Genomic DNA, 14,258 nt, shown 5'->3' on the forward strand with positions numbered 1-14,258 from the left:
GCCTGCTGCAATTCCTGCAGGAAAGCCTCCATGTTCTTGCAAACCAGCATCACTGTGTGAGAAGAAAAGAGGACAGCATCTATTGTGTTTAAAAGTCAGCATCAAAGGAGGCTGCCTTTTGGATCAGGAGACGGTCCAGTTGGGCTGTGAATGGCTACAAGGCTGAAAGGGAGGGGGCAAGGACAGCAGCCCTTTTAGAGGGTGGCAGGGCAGTGCTGGGCCTGAGAGAGCTGCATTCAGTGGCTTGGCAGAGCAAAGGCAGGCCACAACTACGCCTTAAGTTGATGCAGAACGAACAAAGAAAATGCCTGTTTTTCAAGAGCTCAATCTCAACTGGGATTCAAGATTGCCCTTTTGATTTTCAAAGGTAGTCCTCTCCCTGTGAAATCTACAAATCACACACACACACACACACACACACACACACACACACACACACACACACACACACACGTATATACAGAGAGAGAGAGAGAGAGAGAGAGAGAGAGAGAGAGAGAGAGAATTTAATGTAGGTTGAATGTGGCTGGATCCTTGTTTGCTCATCTGGGTTCAGTCTCCAATCTCCCTAGCTAGAAGAGGGAAAGGTAGATAAGGGAGAAAAAGAAAGCCCCATTTGGCCAGCCACCTGGGCCCAGCACACACACAGCTCTTTAAGACCAGTTGCATTAGAGGTAAGCTGAGCTTGGCAGCATTGAGATGGAAGGAAACTCTGTGGCAAAAGGGGTGGCAGCAGGGGTGCTACTGATTTTGTTTCCTGTTACTTATCAACAGCCTTGTTCAAAGCCCTCCATCTACCTCTGCTGTGAGGCATTCCCAGAAGTCTCAGGCCCCGGATCATCTAGATTCACTGCACTCGCTGCTGCTGCTGCTGCTCATTTCCCAAGAAAGAGAGCTTTTGATTGTCATTGGATTTGAAGCTACTTTGAATCATCCTTGTTGAAAATTCCAAGAGGCACTCAGAAGCGTGAGTTTGTCACTCACAAGAATCCAGTATGAAGACAGAGAGCTTACGAGGTAGAAATCCTCAGAAAATTGCCTATAATTGAAAGCAGAAGAAAGAATGGGAGTATATAAATGAAGAAATAGAAAGCAAGAAAGGGGAGAATTTGAAATGAACCCTGGTGACACATTTACTTTAAAAGACCAAAGCAGGAGAGTTAGTAAAAGCGAATTTAAGTGTCAGCAAGGAAGGGAGAATGGTTGCTTCCATACGGCTTTAGTTCCCCCAGTTTCAGAATTTTCTGGAATGCCTGTCAATTTCTACACATAGAGGATACTCTGGGTATTTATTTATCAAACAAGACATTGGGCGAGATCCACATAAATATTACTCTTCATTTCTTTCCATTGCTGTTTTCTTAGCACTAATAGTATGGGGACACATGATTCCTACTTCAGCTGCCTGCCTGCTCTCTCAGAAGACAGTGATTGACAGAGAGGACCTGTTAATAGAAGATGCTGACCTCCAGGGGGAGCTCAAAGAGAGGAGAGCTGAGGAGGAAGGGTCAAGATAAATGCGTGACAGGGCGGTGATGGTAGTGTTTTGCTGTTTTTGTTTTTGCTTTTTTTAATTAGGAAAGTGATGGAAAAAGTATTGCTTCAGCACAGCTGAATTCTCAGTCTTTTTTAAAAATCTTGGCTTTTAAAAAAAACTCTCACAAGCAGGGTCATAAACAGATCTGAGCGCGCCTCCTACTACGTAGAAAAATTGTCCTAAAATGAAACAAAAACAAATGAACAAACAAACAAACCCTAGAGTAGGAAATACGCATTAAAAATAAGGACCAAAGGGCCTTATTGACACATAGCCTTCCATATAACCACTGACGTTCTTAGCTCAAGGTACACAAGCAGGTCTGATGGCGTCAAGAATTCCGACACCCATAAATGCACCGTCCTGCCGCGGTCACGGTCGCTTCTTTCAGCTAACACCTGCCCCACATCAGACGCTTTGGTGCTTTCTGACGTTCGAGTTTGCAAACATTGTTTCCACTTGGAGAAATACATTTTTCCAGTTCTCCAAATCTTCATGGTTGACGTTTAAGTGCTCACTAGTTCCCGAAGCCCCGAATTGCTCATCAGACTATCAGGAGCTTTGGTTCCTTTCTCTGAAGATGGGCTTGACTCCAGGGAGGAGAACTTAGAGCAACCTGAAGTTGTGCGCATGTGCTGTAGAAATTGCCAGCGCGCCCTAACTCTTGCTTTGGGGCTCACTTATGTCACTTACTGTGTCCAACTCCTCCAACTTGAAACAGGGGGATATCACTCTTAGAGGGAACTCACCTAAATCCCTCGTCTGGATTATATAAATGTTGTGTTATCATTTAAAAGCAATCGAAAAGACACCGATAACACCTGAATACTATGTTTCCAGGACGAGATGTTAGCCAACCCTCTTGTCTTAAACTTCAAGAGAAAATGCAGTGCACTGCAGAGAAAGCCCTTTTTAAAGTCCTGTGACCAGATCCAAGCAGGGGACTTGCCTTCCTGGTACAATTGAGCATTTCAAAGCAGGAGGGATTAGGGAACAGCCACAAGGCAGGCACACTGCCATGGGCCTGAGCTTCCCAGGGTGAAAAACTTCTTCTGTTGGCCTAAGAGCACAAACATCGCAGTCTTCACCAGGGGTAACTGAGAAAATAACCTAGAAAGGCATCCCTGGAAACCTACACCACCGGTTCGTTTTGTGCGTATTCCACGCGCTCAAGAAATCTGCTGTTTAGTGATTTTTAGTGTTTGGGGGACGGGGGGGGGGGGGGGGGGGGGGGGGGGGGGGGGGGCGTTGTTTTGTTTTTAAATTCAGTAAGTGTTTATCTTGTGTCCAGCTCTGTGCCCACACAGGGGTGTCAGGCAAGTTTTCTGCCTCCAAGAGCTGAGACAAATGTAGACAGATGCCTGGCTTCTACCCAGGTCCACAGCAATGTTTTATTGGGAACACAGTCACTTGAGAGCATTGTAACCCTACTGACCAGAAACTGCACGCTAAGAGCCAGTCTCTAATAATAAAGGACTGCTCAGGTATGAGGCATTCCAGGCATATTTGGGGTCCCATGGCAAAGATTTTAAAGGGATTTGATCAAAAGTCAAAAGAAGCCCTTTCACATGCTCTCACTGAGGAACTCGGCCTGCAGACTGTTCTTAATTGAGAGGCTTTGTTGGCCAAAGTGAGCTGGCCTCAAGCCCAATCACAGGACCCCTTGGAACAATTAGGAAAGCCATTAGGTTTCGTGCCTAATCTCAAGCAACCTTAAGTCTCTCTCTTTCCTGGGATAGTTCGGTAGCAGCACAGGAGAGGGAGTGACCCCCACCTCTCTCCTTTACAGGTAGCCCCAGGCCACAGCACTGACTCCTGCTAAAGGAGAGAGAGTCTTTAAAAAAAAAATTTACAGATATCATTAACTTTCACCGTCAATCTGACTAGAGTTCAATTTTCTTTTGACTATAGTAGGTAGTAACTTTCTCTTTTAAAAAAAAAAAAAAGAAAATTAAGCAACTATAACTCATTTAAACATTATTATTTCTCTGTAGTTATTCTTACTTCTTTTTTATTGTTTATTTTGTGTGTGAATGCAGGTGCCAGTGCAGGTCAGAAGAGGGTATTGGATCCCCTGGAACTGGAGTTATGGATGATTATGGATTATGAGCTACCATGTAAGTTCTAGGAATTGAACCCTGGTCCTCTGGAAAAACAGCTAGTGCTCTTGACTGTAGGGCCAGCTCTTCAGCTTATCCTTACTTCTTAATCCCTTATTACATTCTTGATTTGTGTTTCACTCTTTCTGGAGTGTCTAAGTAAATGTAGTAGCCAGCTGTCTTAAATACACTCGCATATTATTTAATTCCTTAAAGAAAGCAATCTAAGAGAAAACAGAACGACGATATCTTTAAAAGCATTTGTTTTTCTTTTCCTATAAATAAGAGTAAAATCTGGATAAGCATAAGCCCCATTCTTCGTCACTGGCTGGCTTTCACATTTCCATCTTGCCATATTATGGTTGGTTTTGGTTCTGTGGGAAATATTTTAGGAGATAACTTGAAAGAAACATTGGAATCAATTTGTTAAATAAAATAAATGCGTGCCTTTGTATAAGATCCATTATAGCAAAAAATCTTCAGTATTAAGGATGGCAACGCACTTTTAAAGGACCCTGAGAGGATTTCATTTCTTTTCACTGTTTATCATTTTAGTTTTATTTTTGACTATATTTTCGTTAGCTGTTTCAAATCTCTCCATGAATCTCCACTCTACTGGGTAACACAAAATAGAGTCTTATCAATTAACAAGATCTCCCTGTCTTCTGGCTTTCAGCATCTTTCCTGTTCAAACAAAATTCCGCCACCCACGAACTTTAGACCTGTCTAAGACGTGCCGGGAAAAGTCCCCAAATTCGGATCAAAGAATGCTATCTAAAAGATAGTCAAGTGAAAATTAACTCGACATCTTTTTCAAATCAAGCTAAAATTTAACGTTTTCTATGAACAAGTACACATCTTAAAAAGTGATGTGTTTACTCTGCAGCAGATGATGAAGTGCGATGTCTTTCTGTCCCTCCGACAGGTAAGCATTGGGGACATTCAGAATGGGTCACGGAGGAGCTCAGCTGGCAGGTAGGGGCTGTTAGGCCTGCCGCAGGGGCTGATGCTGCAGCAGTAAGAGGGCTTGCCCTGTCCACCACTGCTGCTCCTGCTGGGACAAAGCCAGTGGGAGCAAAGAGGAAAGATTCTGAGGAGCCTGGTGACAGCAAGGGCTTTGGTCCTTCTGAATAAACTCTCTTTTGTAACAGGTACAATAAAAAGCTGAACTCATTAACACAACACAAAAAAAGAAGTGCCATTGCTGTAGACTTCCTTCACACCCACACACTTGGACCTGTCACAGCCAGCTAGCTCCCACACTCTTTGCCCCACCTTGCTGCACCTGGAGAGGGACACCTTAGGGCACACATGGGTCACAAAGAACTGTCCCTCATTGGAGAGACTGCAGCGCTGGACTCAAAAGACAAGGTTTGTAACTGAGTTCCTAAGGCCCACGTGAACCTATCTGTTGCTGTTGGTAACAAAAATGAAATATTCTTATTTTAGTACTAAATTTGAACAAATGTCTAAATGTGTTTTTTTTATTTTTCAAAATGGTGAAAAAAATTAGCTTCTTTATTTAAATGTGCACCAAGAGTTCTTTAACTGCTTATCAAATGCTAAAAAACAAACAAAAATAAAACCCTGAATGAATATTAACATAGATATTTTATCTTTGGGGACAATATGATCCGAAGGTCTATTTAGAAGACAATCATTTCTTACTTGACAGATATCAGCAGATGCTTACAGGCATAACTGAAACTAAGCACTGTTCAATATGTAGAAGGACTTTAATGTCATCTTTTGCGTGTTTTCTTTTTCTTTTCTAGCTGCAAAAGTTCACAAACCAACTTCCAAGGGTTGAAATAGTCTAAGCAATATACACAAAAAGAAACCCGGGTTGGGCTACTTCAAGTAGAGAATCCAATCGTGAAACGTGTCTTGACTTTTCCCAAGGATGTCCTTAGTCACAGATGTGTTCTCCCTGTGAACACAAACCAGGCTCTGTGCACCTTTCATCAGTTCTGATACACCCTCTCTCCTGTTTCCTCAGAAGAACCGGAGGACGGGAAGGAACAGTGTTCCTCCTCCGCTTAGCGTTCTTATCTAATAAAGGTGTTGGATTTCCGTGTGCCGTATCAGAGCTCGTGGCGTGTTCTCCAGAGGGCAGAGCAGGACGCTGTCATCTTGTGTGCTTAATGTTCACCGCCACCCTGTACTATTTTGGAGCTCTTGACTCCCTCACAATTCAAGGTGACAAAAAGGAAATTGTTGCTTTATTAAAACTATTTACTTTTCCAGTTAAAGCAAATACAAAATGCTCATAAATATATAAATAAATCACAAGAACCTCTGATATGGTGTGCTTTTCTCTCAAGGCCACAAAAAGTAAGCCAGAAGAATACAGCCAACACCCTCTGCTGTTGGCAGATCCTAAACATACAAACTATTTAATATTCAACTGGATTTAGGCGCATTTTTTTTTTTCTTGAGTCCCCCTGTAACACAACTTTCAGTTTTACAGTTCCCATCATGGCTGTTATGACCACCCTTTGCCACAAAATATCTGTCTGTCTTTGAATCACACCACTGTTTTCTACTTCTCTGGTGTATCTTTAGCAGTCCACAGATAGTGAAACTTCACATATCTAAATCCTTCACACTTGAACTTCTGGATATCCTCCCCACCCCACCCCACCCCCGTTAACAGAAGAGTGATAATCCACCTTTCCCATAAGCCCCTGCTTCTTCTCTGCAGAGGTTAGATCTGCAATAACACAGTAGCCACCAGCCACGCACAACCCATTTTAAGATCTGAATTATATACATGTGCAATTTGTGTTTCTATGTTGAGAATTTGACTGTCAGCATATTTGTATATTAGCATATCCAGGTGTTCTATAAGCAAATATATATATATATTAAATTCTAAGTAATTAATACAGAAGAATACAACAAATACCAGTTATCTTATTATCATTGTATGTTGAAATGAAATATTTTAGGTATAGTGTATTAAGTGAGTTATGTGACAAAATTATTTCATGGGCTAGAGAGATGGCTCAGAGGTTAAGAGCACTTGTTGCTCTTGTAGAGGACCCAGGTTTGTTTCCCAGCACCCATGTGGTGGTTCACAACTATCTGTCACTTTACTTCCAGTGCATCCAATACCCTCTTCAGACCTTCTCAGGTACCATCTACACACATGATGCACATACATGTATGCAGGCAAAACACTCATGCACAAAAATAAAATGAATACATTTAATTGAAAACATTTTTAATAAAATAAAACTTTTAATATTTTTAATCATGTATATATGTGTGTTTGTCTGTGTGTGGCTATGCCCATATGAGTGCAGATAACCATAAAGTCCAGAAAAAAGGATTGGATCCCTTGAAACCGGAGTTATGAGTGATTGTGAGCCATCTAATATGGGTGATGGACACCAAACTTGGGTCCTTTGCAAGAGCAGTACACACTCTTAACTTCTGGGTTATCTTTCCAGAGTCTCTTTTACTTTTTAAAGTACAATCATGAAAAAGTTTTAAATTTCCTTTGCAGCTTATATATCTATCAGTTAGAAATAGCTTAGAATTGAATCCCTGAATATCATACCATGAGATTTCAACATTTTCCTTCTTAAATCTTTTGAATTTCTCCCCACTACATAGTCTGCTGTTCTCACATGTCCATAATGCAAGCTCAGGAAGCTGTCTCGAACTTACATTCCTATAGTCCATTACCTACCAAAGAATAGTCACTGAATGATGACTTGGTGCCAGGTGTTTTTTCAGGGTCTCTGGGTAACCTTGGGATTCTGAAAGCCATCCATGTATCACTATAGCTAAAGATGAAGATTTAAGGTGATAAGATACAAGCTTGCAAGGCAGAACGACCATCATTAAACAGCTTGTGTGACGTCCAACATTTATGCTGAAAGTAATAATGGTCTTCAAGTTGTAAATTAGGAAGTGATATTTGGCTGTATTTGCAACTAAATATGTCCAAAATAGAATTAATGCTTGTTCTGCCCTGTAACCACAAACCCCAAATCATTCAGGCTTCGTAAAAGGCAGCTTCTATGACAGTCCTTCCCAGGATCATTTCCAAATTTAAAAAGTTATCCTTACCTGTCTAGTTTGACCTCTAATGTACCAGCAGAAACTGTGGGCTTGACTTTTAAACCACAAACCTTTACCACCCAATTTCAGGCCAATAAGCACTCTACTCTTTGTTTAAAAATACCAATGGCCCCTCGTTATTTTTAGAATAAAACCTAGACTCCCTGCTACGGTTTCTATACATCGGTACTTATGTGCCTGCGTCTTTATTCTGTTCATTCCAGCTCTCCCTCTGCTCTCAAAGGATAGTGTGTTTATCAGTTTTCCATCACCACAAAAATATACCAGAGAAAATCAGCTTAAAAGGGAAAAAAATGCTTTGACTTATGGTTCCAGAGGTTTCAGCCTCTAACACTTGTTTCTGGGTCCCGGAATGAGACCAAACACCATGCCAAGACGCTCGTGGTGGAGCAAGGTGCTTGTATTTCAAGGATTACCCCAGGACACAGCCTGTGAAGCTGACTCCATCATGAATCAATCTGTTGTTGAAACCTCAGTCTTCATAATCCAAGTACTTCTCAAAGCCCCACCTCTGGCCATTCCTCCAATGCGAACCAAGTCTTAGCTCAGGGTTTTTGCTTCAGTCTGTCAATGCCAGCCCCCTCACTTACTTGTAAGCCATTTCCTATTTGGGGGGGGGGTGCTCTGTTTAGTAGGTTCTTCCTAGAGACCCAGTGAAGATCAGGGCCATGGATTTTTGCTTTTCTAGTTTTCCTTTATCAGTTTCTCCTGCATTTAAAGTCCTCTTCTGTTTGCCTTTCTCCACTATGATGTCTCATGTATCCATCTTTTCCTCCATCTACCAGATACGTTCAGAAGGAAGTAGTCTAGGTGCCTACCTGGGGCCTACCTGTGATTTTCCCTGCCATGTGTCTTCCTTCCTGGAGAAGACCATACTCTTTTTTATGTCAACACCAACAAAATCACTCCGGATGTAATGTATAAAACAGGGGATACAAATTCATTCCCTTACATTTGTCAAGTGCCACCCATTCCTCACATGTATAAACCAATAGGATATAGGCTTTAGGACAGCAAAGATTTGACTAACCTTATTGACACACAGTGGACTAGACCATTTCTAAATCTCAGTACTTTATTTTCTTAATATATGGGCCTGATTCTCGTGAAAGTCCTGTGTAATGCTTAGAAGAATGAAATACATTGCAAAACATTTCATCCATCAAATGTCTGTCATCCTACCAGTCCAGATCAAGTAATAAATGTGTTTGCATGCATCAGCAAAGAAGTGAAACTGCCCCAGGCAATTAAGTTACTTACAGCTCCTTGTTTGACAAAATTTGGCTGGAGACACTCATATTGTAGAATTGAAGAAAGAATGAGGCATGTAAAAAACGTAGATACAGCCCGACCCTCTTTGTTTAGCTACTGAAAAGGAAAATTCAGCAGCTTTACCCAGAGGAGATTAGTAGTGGAAGAGAGTGGAGGAATTAACATTCCCAGGGTTCTGTGAGGAGCGGGGTGAGGCATGGAGGTGAGGGGAGACTGGGGTAAGGTAGTGAGAGCATCATCTGAGTTCTGGGTTTAGATAATCAAGTGAAGTGACGTTTGCTGTTGTTTCTCAGGAAAGGTCTACAATGGAGAAATCTACTGAGAACTCATTAGCAAATTGTCATTTATTAAAAATGTTTTTAAAATAATGTCCCTCAGATAAAGTATAGACTGTAGAAAATACCAAAAGATCATCCAAGTTTTGAAGAAGGCATGAAAAAAAAGGAAGAAGACACATGTAAATGGGCTGCATTCAGAGAACTAGGAGATGGCTCTAAAGGATGGGGAAGGGGACCGTATACCAACCTGGAAAGAGAAAAAATATATGAAGAAAAGATGGCTGTATGATTTGGGCAGTGCGGGGAATGAACAGACTCAGGCGAGTAACAGTTGTAAGCTTCAGAGTCAGGATGGGAGATTATTACGGGTGGAGAGATCTGTAGATGATAAACCAAAGAAAGAGGTGAAAAAAGGTTTGGAAGCCATGGTGGCAGAGGGAGTCCATCCTTTAAAGGGAGGGAAGCGTAACCATGGAGGAGACATTAGCCTCCTTCATGAGGAAGCTCTCTCCCTCAGCAGCTGGAGGACACAGCAGTAAGTCAATGTTGTCAGGGTAGAGAAAGCTAGGTTGAGCCATTTTTACAATCCTGGCCTTGGTGTTTTGCCTGAAAGTAAAGGGGTCAACATGGAGCCCGCAGCTCTGCTTTCCCATTCCGTATCTACGCAAAGTTTAGGTCAAGCAGGGTAGCACCAATTCCAGAGCAAAAAGAATGACAAGTGACCATCGTGCATAAAGGTGGGGATGTTAGAGAGTGATTGAGATTCGAGATGCAAATGCAGAAACTGCTTCCAGCAGATGCTGCTGTGGATGTTACAGGACACCATTGCACTCTGTAGGGGTCCCTAGAGAAAGGAGAGCCTGGAGAAAGGAGAGCCTGGGACCAGGGCTTCTCCTCCAGCACCCAGGCATTGTCTTCTGCTCTTATTCTGTGGAGTTAGTTCCCTGAGCTCCCTTGAGTCCACAGTCAGTACAGAATACTCAGTAGAGTCTGCCTTTAAAACTTCACAGGACTTAACCAAAACTGGAATTGAATTAACCCTTTTTTGAGAATTAGTTGGCTTATTTATTCCAGCCTTCTTAATAGCCATTCTCTGATGGGAATGCTAAGAGCATTTTCTCTGAGTTTGGTCACACATCAACTGTTAGTAACCACATTCTAAAAGCAGGGGTGCAAAAGAAAGAGAAGAAAATAGCAGAGGAAGAGTAGGAATACAGGGCAGACAGTATTTGAGCAGAACCTTCAGAACCAAAGCTACTCAGCCGTGAAAGGAATGCTCTCCTTGAATCTGCTCATTATCACTTGAGTGGATGGTAGCATCAGAGTTCAAGCCAAGGCTGTGGGGAGACTGTAACTAAATGTGCTCTTCTTCCTCATTCTTCTGTAAAAATTACCTCCAAAAGAGGCATTTGAATTCTGTAGAGAGAAAAATAACAGATGAAAGACTTTGTGAGATTCTAGCCTCTTCGCAGTTTATGAAAATGAACTCTAAGACTACAGAATGTTACTTCTTATTAGAAACACCTGCAGCTGGATCTTCTGAGGAGCGTTATGGCAAAGAGCTGATTGCAGGGCTACCTCATGAAAACTTGGTCTTGTTCAGAGGGCATTTCTTGTCAGAGCCCACTCGATTTTCTCCTCTTGAGAAAATTCCCCCAGATGCCATCAATAGAAGCAATGGTTTGAAAATTTCCAGAGGAAAATATACCACTTTCTTTTTTTTTTTTTATCAACTCTCCTTTTTTTCTCCCCCTGACCATCTATATATTCCTAGCTCCAACAAACCTATCTTCATGATTTTCACATCCTCTATGCTGAGAGAAAACTTCTGAAAAGTCAGAAAAACACCAGCCACATGCACAATTTAGCCCTCCACCCACAGAGCTGCGCACAAAAGAATCTCTCCTCCACGGACAAAAACATGCGCCAACACGAACACCAGACTCCTGTAGCAGGAAGTAAAAGCTCCTGATGAGTGAACTTCTGTGACAAATTTCCCAAACTGGGCCCAAAATAGCCCTTTTGCACATAAAACACCACTTCAATGCAAAAACCCTTACCATCTGGTTATTGTCAGGTCTTGCAAGCGCATAAAGAAAGCTGTTTTTATACTTTGATTTATTTTTCTTTCACCAAATATGCTAGGTTTCTTCCCCACTGTGTGTATTGTGTCTAGAAAACACATATTTAGCCCTCCTGGCCCAGATAATCTTAGAACTACACAAAGACTCTTCTGTTGGTTTCCACCCATAACCTCACAAATAGGATGAGCAGCCTTCACTATTTGAAATGATAGGGTCTCAAATTTTGACAATGTATTATTCTAAACTAGTTGTTCTTATGCAAACCAAGGTCACAGTGGCCATACCCAGCTTCAGTTTGCATTCTGATACAGAACTTTGACACCTTAGGGAACTGAATCAACAGTTCCTGCATGGACTGCCACCCAGGACAGTGCCCAGTGACCTTGTCTAGAGATGTTCCTGATAAAAATCCTGTTCTAACTGCCAGCATTTACAAGTCCCTGAATGCAGAGGCAGCTCTGAGAACTTCTGCACACAATCCTAGCACAGCTGCTCTTGTTTCCCTAATAATGAGAATAGCAGAAACACATCTGTTTCCATGCTTCGCTGTTGACAGCTTACCAAAAAGTATGCATCCAATAGTTTTACCCAAATAGACACAGACATGTTGGGTCCAAATCACAGAGACGCTATATGATGGTTTGGTTTTAAGTTTGTGCAAGAAATTCAAGTTTTATATTTGATGTCATGCCTAAATCAAATCCTCTCCGCCTCTGACAGTATTCTGAATGAGGTCCCACGGTGTCTCCTGGAATGTCACTGCAGTCTAATGAAGTTCATGATTTTTATAATGCCAGCTGTGAGATAATTAATTAATAATGCATGCTTTTGGGTAGTTAATAAATAATAATGAATTGTATTAATAGCTCAGTCTTCAAAGCAGAAAAAATTGAAGAAGTATACATATGTGTCACTGCATATATGATATCACAGATATGAACAAAGAGCTGTTTCTGTTTTTGTTATTACTCTGCATATTTGAATAAGTTTTTATTTCTTTTTCTTTTTGAATAAAGTCAGGTTGAAAGATGTTATTTCTTTTTTTAAAAAAAATTGACCTATAGCATCTATACTTGCATATGAAGTAGAGTATTCCAGTTTGATACACATAGTCAGTGTATAAAAATCAAATAATGGGAACTGGAATTTCTAGTTTCTCAAATATTGTCAATTCTGTATCTGAGGAACCTTCAAACCTCTCCTTTTGGTAATAATTTGTATTTAGTTTCGTCTATGAATGATTTTTGTCTGGGATAACAGAATGTACACTATGATTTCCATCATTTGTCAGAGTGAGGGAAAGCGTGGAGCTACACAGCATAGGAAATTCTGTAGACTTCAAAGAAAGGATGTTTTCAAAGATGTCTTTTCAGGACTCCCAGTGGGGATAGCAGGTGAATGTGAGGTGAGTGATCAATCAGAGAGGTTGGGGAGAGCTTTGGGAGGAGAACAAAAGGAATGGAGAAGGTGGCTGGCTTTCCTCTTGGAGTTTGTTTCGACCATACCAAATAGACATTTAAAATAAATCATCACACACTGTTTAATAATGATTATGTTATTATTAGCAGTATTTAAAATTAGGAGAATAAACATGTTTGAAGTCCACCCATCTATGCTATTAAACTGCTATTAGTCTTATAATGGAATCTCCTGGGTAATCTCCTTTGCCTGGTTACTGCTTCTTGGATCCTCCATCTCACGGCAGCAGTTAAATGATCATCAAGATGGAAAAAGGCCATGATCTTTGGTATCATTTAGGAGAAATAAATAACTTCCAGGAATCTCACCATTGCCCATAAGTGATCCATGAACTTAAACAGTAGATACAGCGTTCAGAGAGAAGCAGAGAAGCTGGAAAGAGTCCAGCTGCTTTTCTATTTTCACTAGAGTAGTATGTTGAAGTAAACACTGCTGTTGATTGGATCTAAAAAGTCCCCCCAAAGACCATGTGTTGATTTCATATTGAACCTAAGGGACCCCCTTGGAGGTTTTACGGACCCCCTTGGAGGTTTTACGCTCTTTAGGACATTGGCCCTACTGGGAGATCATGTTATCATTGGCAACATGGCATTGAAGAACATAGAAGGACTCTGGTCCTTCTTGTTCTCTTTGCTTTTCAGCTGCCTTGAGATGAAGCCTCCCCCATCCCACTCCCTATCATACACTGCCTAATCACAGACCCGAATCAATGAACACTCCTGAAGCCATGAGCCGAAATGAATCTTCCCTCTTGGTAAGCTCTGGTAGTTTGTTACAATAATGGAAACCTAACTAGCACAGACACCTTCAATGCTAACAGAGCCAATTAATATAAAAAGACGTAGTACTCTCATATTATTGAACCGAGTTTTGTGTTGATGAAAGAATAATTATGATTTTAAAGAATACTTTCAAGAAAAAATTGAAGAAATTTTTGTTTTCTGGCATATGCTTTAGTCTTCTATTTACCAAGTCAACCATACTCTCTGGTCAACTTAAGTTCTTTATCCCACATACATATATTGGAAAATGTTGAGATTCTTTTGATGGTGGTCATGTGTTATCTATTCATCACTGACATTTAATACATCATTTCCTTAGTGCAAAACAGCTAAATGGCCATGCCAAGTAAAAATTTACATGTTCTTCTACACCTTCTATAAAATGCCTAGGTGATATCGATTTGCCCTGCAGATGCTTAAAATCTAGGTGTTTAAAAAAATCCCAATTTTGCCTAAAATAGAAAGAACTATGCAAAAATAAGAGGCAGTAAAGCTGCCAACTTCCCCATTAATAAAGTAGGTGTATAAGACAGCAGTAGTTCATTCTATATTTCTTGACCTTAGGAGAATAAGTGCACTGTTGCAGAAAAGAGAAAGACTAACAATGAAAGTGAAGAAGAGAAACTTAAGCAATT

At 41.0% G+C, this 14,258-nt stretch overlaps 1 long non-coding RNA gene across 3 annotated transcripts; it reads left to right on the plus strand.

The window, feature by feature from the left end:
- Positions 1 to 253: 253 nt before the first annotated feature.
- LOC128118143 (uncharacterized) lies at positions 254 to 6,470 on the plus strand. 3 transcript variants are annotated; one of them, XR_008221023.1, is made up of 6 exons: positions 254 to 367; positions 775 to 1,017; positions 3,577 to 3,654; positions 4,313 to 4,561; positions 4,788 to 5,007; positions 5,412 to 6,470. It is a non-coding gene; the product is annotated as an uncharacterized LOC128118143 (long non-coding RNA). The 3 variants fall into 3 exon arrangements; XR_008221024.1 differs by lacking the exons at positions 254 to 367; positions 775 to 1,017 and adding an exon at positions 1,907 to 2,689; XR_008221025.1 differs by lacking the exons at positions 254 to 367; positions 775 to 1,017 and adding an exon at positions 1,907 to 2,680.
- Positions 6,471 to 14,258: the final 7,788 nt, after the last annotated feature.

This window comes from Peromyscus californicus, unplaced genomic scaffold (assembly GCF_007827085.1).
Source record: "Peromyscus californicus insignis strain IS unplaced genomic scaffold, ASM782708v3 Scaffold_22__1_contigs__length_63687245, whole genome shotgun sequence".
NCBI classification, from domain to species: Eukaryota; Metazoa; Chordata; class Mammalia; order Rodentia; family Cricetidae; genus Peromyscus; species Peromyscus californicus.